Consider the following 8,419-nt stretch of genomic DNA (forward strand, 5'->3'; position numbering starts at 1 on the left):
GATTTGTGTGTGTGTGTGTGTGTGTGTGTGTGTGTATGTGTGTGTGTGTGTGTGTCAGTCTCAGGATGTTAAGTTTCATGTAGTGATATCTGACGTGAATAGGATACTAAATTACACAGATGTGCAGTGGAGATACATTGTATGGAGTTAATTGTTTTACATACGCAATGCGATCATTAATATTTGTTTTTATTGATGTGAATTCATGTAAGCAATTTTCTAGGTTTCTTTCCTTTAGATTTTTTCAAAGTAACACTTTGAGACAGCAGCTGTAAGGAACAATGACCTTTCACCTCAAGTGAGGAAACAACCTCAGGTAACCTTTCTGAAATGAGATTATTACATTAGGCAGGTTTGAGTCATCTAGGGTTGAATACATTTTACGCTAGCCTGATGATATACTAGCTTTTATTACACTGGCCCGATATACTAGCCTTCATTACCCTAGCCTGATATACTAGTTTTTATTACACTTGCCTGATATACTAGTTTTTATTACACTTGCCTGATATACTAGCTTTCATTACACTAGCCTGATATACTAGCTGTTATAACACTAACCTGATATACAAGCTTTTATTACTCTAGCCCGGTGAGGTAGCTTTTCATTACATGCCAATTGTATACATTTACAGATAAGCACTATATGCCATTTCCAAAAACAATTGAAATGCCAAAATATATTACTTGTCTTTTGAGTGCACGTCTTCATCAGTGCTGTCTCCCATTGTAGTAATGTTTTAAATGAATAGGGATAATTAAGCAATTAAGAGTAGAGGTTAGTGTGTGTGTGTGTGGGGGGGCTGCCACCCCCTGCTGCATGTGCACAAACACAGATATGAGCTGAGGGAGAGAGGCAGTGTGTGCTTAGAGGAGACGGGCCCTGGCAGCTCCACCGGTCCGTCTCCTGTAAAAGGGGGTCCTCTCTGTCTGGTCTGAGGCCCTGCCAGGCGAAACCGCCGCGTTGCCACGGCGATGCCCGGGTGTGGTGAAACGCGTGCGGCGGGGGGAGAGTATCCGGGCGTGAAGGTTGCCAGGTTACGGGGGGGGGGGTTTGTCGGGCGGGAGACGCGCTCTCCGTTAGCACGCCCCCTCCGTGCGGGGCGCGGGAGAGCTCCCTGACCTTTTCCCCGACGGCTCGCCTGTCCGCCGCGCGCAGGCTCTCCCCGCCATCTGGAGGGACGCGGCGGCCGCGCTGGTGGCGGTAATTGAAACGGTCGTTTCCCTTTGTTGCCTTAGTGGTCTGGAGAGGACGCCGGTTGATGGAGAGAAGAGAGGAAATTAGGCTGGAGTGGATTCAGCTTGTGCAACCGCCTGTTCTAGTCGGTGCTGTTCAAGGCCCAGTCAGTCAGTCAGTCAGTCACCCGGGCAACGGCCTGACGCCCTGTCAATCACTCCAGGGCTCTCTTATCCCTGGACCTTTGAGCTCTGTTATTGGTCAGTGACCAATCTTCCTTCTGCTGATAGAGGCCTGGCCTATCATCAAGAGGCTTTTTGTTCTTCCACTCCGAGGTCAACGAGGCACTGTAGCAGTGAGCTTAGCTATCAAACAAACGGGGCAGCCAAGGCATTACTGTAGGAGTCTGCTTTACGGTGGCTTAACTGGGACTGCTAACGCACGCTAACCTGTAATAAACACTCATTTGTTGGCGCGTTACAGCCATGACCGATGTCCCCTGCATGCGCTTTTATTTAAAAAATAATAATTTCGTAAAATGAAATCAAATAGCCGGGAATCAAATAGCCGGGGTTTTCGCAGAGGAAACACAAACACAGACATGCCCGCCACGCCCCGCGCACAATCAGAGGCGAGGGACTGGAATGAGCGTTGTTTAAGAGAGAAAACAGAGAGGGGGAAATTGTTTTTAATTAGCACCTTGGTTCGAACCGCTGATTAGAACGGCCCTGCTTGCGGGATGCAGGGCTGAGGGGTGGGGGGGGGGGGGGTGCACGGGGAGCCCCTGTTGTTCTGCACAAACAGCGGATGATGATGGAGGTGCAGGAATTTGTCAAGTAACAATTTGCCTTATTGAGCGACGCTGGCGGAAAAGCCCTCTCTGTTGAGGGTACAAAATCTCAATCATGTATTTAAGGCTGCAGGGAATTAGACAGCACTCCGCTGGAGCTGTTTCTGCGCCCTAAAATAATACTTTATTCTAACTTGCGAAACGTGCGTCGTTTAGAAGACCCCCCCCTCCAAAATGACGAGGACTGAGGAGAGGGGTTCTGCCTGATCCACAGTACTGCACACAGACTGATCCACAGCTGGTAAACTCAACTTCCCAGGGGGCCATTCTTCCTTATTTTAGGTCTTAACTATTCAGTTACTATTATTATTATTATTTAATTTTAATTTTTTTGGCCTTATTTGGGTCTATGTACACATTTCCCAAAATGCATCACACTAAAGCAACCACAGTGCTCTGCTGCTATTGCTTAATTAGGATCGTGAGTGGAGGATTGGACTGTTTTAGCGATTGACTGCCAGGATCAGAACATTAACTGGTATACGCATACCGTACCACACACCCCTCAGAAAACCACTGGAGGCAGAGCGTGTGTATGCTTCTCCCCAGGAGAACTCAAGCGACCTTATAAATGGTTGACGCACACACACCGAAATGAAACCTTCGCGCTAAAGAGCACTTGCAGCTCACACCATGTATACATAACAAAACACATCTCCTGTTATAATTGACTTGAATTGAGCGCCTCAAAATCCTGCTAACGTGACATACTGTCACTTAGTCTCAGCTAAACAGTGTCCATATTGTATCTAGAGCGCATACTATAATACTACAGTACACACACACACACAGTATACGCTGCATACACCCTTTACTGCCCACAGTGTGTCTCTGCTTCCACGTGTATTAGAAAGGTCTCAGCTATCTGTCATCTTTGCTGGAGTAATACTGTCAAGGGCAATATTGCTGCCGTTCAGCGCCCGAACATGAACACAGATTCCGCATTTGATAGGCCCGCACTGATAGGCGGTCGGTGGCAGATGTCAGACCTGTCAAATGTGACAAAATGATTGAGCTTTTTCAGGGGTTTTTTTTTCCCCCTCTTATTTCTTTCAAAGCTCGTATACTGTTGAGACACGTCTGTCAGCAGCGCCCGGCGTGGAATCCTATCCTAATGTCACGTCAGCCGACACCTTCTCTTCATGTATGAACGCATTCTGGGCCGTAATGCCGTAACTGATTCTGTTCGCGATAGCGAAGGAGCCCTTATCGCAATTCACGCCCGCCGTTAGCGTGTTCCGTGGGGTCCTGGTCCGTAATGAGAGCGCGGGGAGCCCTGGCCACAGCGCAGACCTTCAGGGCGTAAGGGGGGATTTTGACGACGGTTCATTTGCTCGTTGTTGTGTATGTCCTGTGGTAGGTCACTTCTCTAAAAAACACTGCCATGGTACAGGGAAGTGCAGATTACATTCATGGTCATCCCAGGTGCAGTGCATGACAAACTCACACACACACACACACACACACAAACACACATACACACCACACACTCACACAGGCCTTAATTAATGGCCTATAATCCTGAAATAATATCATTGTATACTATACATTACCTGTTTGGTATATTTCACTACTTAATTTATGATGGGATTTAGCATATATTGCTAAACATGAAATTTGAGAAAAGCACCCATTAGTAACAGCTATTAGTAATAGCATAATTATATAAATGATATAATTATTTATTTTCTTATGATTTTCTGTGTTATTGTTACTGTAAATTTCATATGAAATACGACTACCACATCATTATTATTATAATGATTATGATTATTATGTATCAGTAATAATATTTCAATAATAATAATATGAATAATAATGTTGGTAGCAGTATTCTGTACGAGCTTCTCTGTGAGAACTGTGCTGTGTTTTGCAGTGTTTCTGCTGCTGAACCAGTGGAGAGAAATTGCAGGCTGCTTTTCGCTCACTACCCTCTGTTAATCACCTGTTTGATGATGTTAATTGGACTCCCACTGCTACACTAATTGATAACGCCATTGCCATTGACAACAGGAAACACTGTCTCTGGGAAAATGTAGGTCTGCAGGCTTTTTTAGTGCGTGAGTGAAATATTTTCAGTACTCTTACATTCTTATTGTATTACCTGCATCTATTATCTCATTACCTACTGTTTTCCTGATCATAACAAAGCCGGGGTTTTAATATACACCTGAAAATTATATTACCTTTGCCGTTCCTTTCACCCAGCAGTGCACGTAATTGTAAATGTTACAATGGCTTCCTGCAAGAAGGGGGAAAAATCATATTCATTAGTGTGAGAGATGGAGTGGGCAGGAGAATGGAGAAAGTGCAGGGTTGGCAGTTGGTGCCATGGGATTTAAAAGGACACAGTATGGAGGTTTGGCAGTTGGAGCGAGGGGGTTTAAAATGACACACTTGGTTATTATAAGCAGTTCTCCCTCCTCTACTGTCACCTTAGTCCTGAGCTCCAGTAACTGGCCAGCCAGGACCTTCTGTCGTTAGGATCTGGATTTGTCAGGTTGATTTCGCTGGTTAAATCTCAAATGTAAATGTCAAGTTGATCTTCCATATGGTATGGTATGTCGTAGGGGTGTACTGAAACATCGATGCATCGATGTATCGTGGTGGAGATGTCACAATACAGCTGCACAGATGTGATGTATGAATTGATCTGCATGAATCATGATGAATTTAAATGGCAAACTTATATTTAGGCTGATTGAGGCACTGAAGTTAATAAGCATACTTAACTGTGAAAACTATGCTGTTTGTTCTTTTAATCATCTCTTGAATTTCAGTGGGTTGGGGTCTCAGTTTGAATCTGTCAAATCTAATGATCACATTCATATATTAGTAGTAGTATGTTGGATAAAATAGTTTTTTTTCTGTTTTTTTTTTTGTTGGGAGGGGGGGTGGTGGCGGTTGTAGTTTGTGGTTGCATATGCTATGCAATCCATCGTTATTTTATTTGGACCTTGTGAAAAGCTTGCATATGTGAAATGTCTGTGGGGGAAAGCTCTGAGAAGAAGATGTAATTTATATTTGACATGAGATATATGCCATTTATATATGAGATTAAAACTTTTTGACCATGCACACCAATATGTTTATATTGTATATATTACGTCCATTATACCTTAGATGAAATATGCTAGTGAATTTTTGATGTCACGCATCTACTGTTTCCTGGACTTTTGGAAGGTCAATGGAATGATAAACTCCAGCAAATGACTCAGGCAAGGACTCACAGTTCCCTGGTTCCCTGCCAGAAAAGTCAAATGGATCTTTCAGCAACATCGTGATTCCAAGCATACCTCAGAAGAAATTGTTACTACAATTGTCTGTTTTGCAATGGCCATCTTAAGTCTCCAGACTTGAACTTCACTGAAAATGTATGGTTTGAATTGAAGAGGGCAGTCCACAAGTGCAGACTGAAGGGTTTTGAAAGCTGTATGGAGGATGTGTTATACTTGTGAATAGAATATACAAAACATACTTTTTAAATATTATTGTATATTCTTAACTTATAATATTAATTCAGAAACTATTTCCAGGTACTTTAGAATGAACACACAGTTCCCAGTACAGTAGTGTATTATTAATTAATGGTTCATAGGTGGGAGGGTGTTGGGTTACCATTATGGTTAGGGGTAGGCTTAACAATACAGTAAGCATTAATGTAGAGGCAAGATTAGAGAACGAACGGTTCATGAAGTCTTTTCACTGTTGGGAGTGTAATAGCCTTATGTATTTTGATATTTTTCAGTGAAATACATTTTTCGTAATCAACACATTTCAATACATTGCCCTGTAATGTAGCTAATTGAATTAATAGTATTGAAATTGTCTTTCATGCATCTAAATCGAAAAATCACATTTTAGAAATATAAAATATATTTGCAGTATGTTGAAAAATCCATTTCACTGGATTCAATAGCAAGATATGAAAGTAATCATTTGCCCAAATAAAAATCGAAATTTGTTTTTTCCTTTGACATGTACAAGAAATTATGTGTAATAAAAAGCTGTGGTGAAATAAATTAACCGTGTCTGGTGTCTCCCCATGTAATAGGGCATTGGCATTGACCAGGTTTTGGGAGGGTTCGGTTGGCTAGGGTGATGCATCACTCTCCAGTTTTCCCCCTTGTCACCAGCGCACTACATCTCAAAGCCACATATGAAAGGTCTTCCTCTTACTCCACACTATGCATGCGTAGCTGCAGTCTGCAGTGTGAAAAGCAGCAGACTGGCGGAGAAACACGGATGTCTACCCTCTCCTGATTCACAGTGGGGTCCCCGCTGGTGACAGCAGATGTGCAGGGTATGCTTTAGGGTATGAATGGGATATATTCGGCCACAAATTGGGTCATTTTTTTAAAAGTAAAAAAAAAATTGAGGCATGTTGAACATTTTTTTCTGTGGAAGAAGCAGCTAAATTAAAGTACAACAAAATAAAAAATCAGAATACGAAAAGGCAAGCATTACTCACAATATTAAGGGTTGAGGTAAGTTCAGGGTTATGTTCAGGGGCGAGTGAATGATGAAATTGAATTGCATTCAGACATATGAGCCATCCTGTTTATTCAACAGGAATGGTGAAATAAATAAAATACTGTGCAAATGCAAATGCAGGGAAAATTGTCAAAATACATAAGACTATTGTCTTATGTCCAAAATGTGGGAAAAATGCAAAAATTCTAAATATGTGAATTTCGCGTTTTCACACATGTACAATCGTGTGTATTCAACAGGCATAATAAATGAATATTAATATGTTTTAAGACATTTATTGGAATAAATGAAAATGCAAAAAGAATGTCAAAATACATAAGACTATAGTCTTATGTCCAAATTGTTGAAAAAATACTAAAATTCTTAATATGTAAATGTTATATTTATATTGATGAATACATAAGAATATAATGTTATGTCCAAAGTCTGGAAAAAATGCTAAAATTCTAAATATGTACATTTTAAATTTATGTAGATGAGCAATCATGTTCATTCAACAGGTATGGTAAAATAAATGAATAATAATGACAAGACATTTATTGGAATAAATGAAAAGGCAAAAAAAAAGGCAAAATACATAAAACTACAGTCTTATGTCCAAAATGTGGAAAAAAATATGTGAATTTAATGTTTAGACACATGTACGATCATGTATATTCAAAAGGCATGGTAAAATGAATAATAATATGTTTTTAGACATTTATTGGCAAAAATTAAAATGCAGGGAAAATTGTCAAAATACATAAGACGTCTTATGTCCAAAGTGTGGAAAAAATGCTAAAATTCTAAATATTGAAATTTAATGTTTAGACATGTTTATTCATCAGGCATGGTAAAATAAATGAATAATAATATGTTTTAAGACATTTATTAGCAAAAATAAAAATGCAAAAAAAAAATGTCAAAATTACATAAGACTATAATTTTATGTCCAAAGTCTGGAAAAAATGCTAAAATTCTAAACATGTAAATTTTATATTTATGTAGATGTATCGTGGTGGAGATGTCACAATACAGCTGCACAGATGTGATGTATGAATTGATCTGCATGAATCATGATGCATTTAAATGGCAAACTTATATTTAGGCTGATTGAGGCACTGAAGTTAATAAGCATACTTAACTGTGAAAACTATACTGTTTGTTCTTTTAATCATCTCTTGAATTTCAGTGGGTTGGGGTCTCAGTTTGAATCTGTCAAATCTAATGATCACATTCATATATTAGTAGTAGTATGTTGGATAAAATAGTTTTTTTTCTGTTTTTTTTTTTTGTTGGGAGGGGGGGGGGGGTGGCGGTTGTAGTTTGTGGTTGCATATGCTATGCAATCCATCGTTATTTTATTTGGACCTTGTGAAAAGCTTGCATATGTGAAATGTCTGTGGGGGAAAGCTCTGAGAAGAAGATGTAATTTATATTTTACATGAGATATATGCCATTTATATATGAGATTAAAACTTTTTGACCATGCACACCAATATGTTTATATTGTATATATTACGTCCATTATACCTTAGATGAAATATGCTAGTGAATTTTTGATGTCACGCATCTACTGTTTCCTGGACTTTTGGAAGGTCAATGGAATGATGAACTCCAGCAAATGACTCAGGCAAGGACTCACAGTTCCCTGGTTCCCTGCCAGAAAAGTCAAATGGATCTTTCAGCAACATCGTGATTCCAAGCATACCTCAGAAGAAATTGTTACTACAATTGTCTGTTTTGCAATGGCCATCTTAAGTCTCCAGACTTGAACTTCACTGAAAATGTATGGTTTGAATTGAAGAGGGCAGTCCACAAGTGCAGACTGAAGGGTTTTGAAAGCTGTATGGAGGATGTGTTATACTTGTGAATAGAATATACAAAACATACTTTTTAAAATATTATTGTATATTCTT

This window comes from Conger conger, chromosome 18 (assembly GCF_963514075.1).
Source record: "Conger conger chromosome 18, fConCon1.1, whole genome shotgun sequence".
NCBI lineage: Eukaryota > Metazoa > Chordata > Actinopteri > Anguilliformes > Congridae > Conger > Conger conger.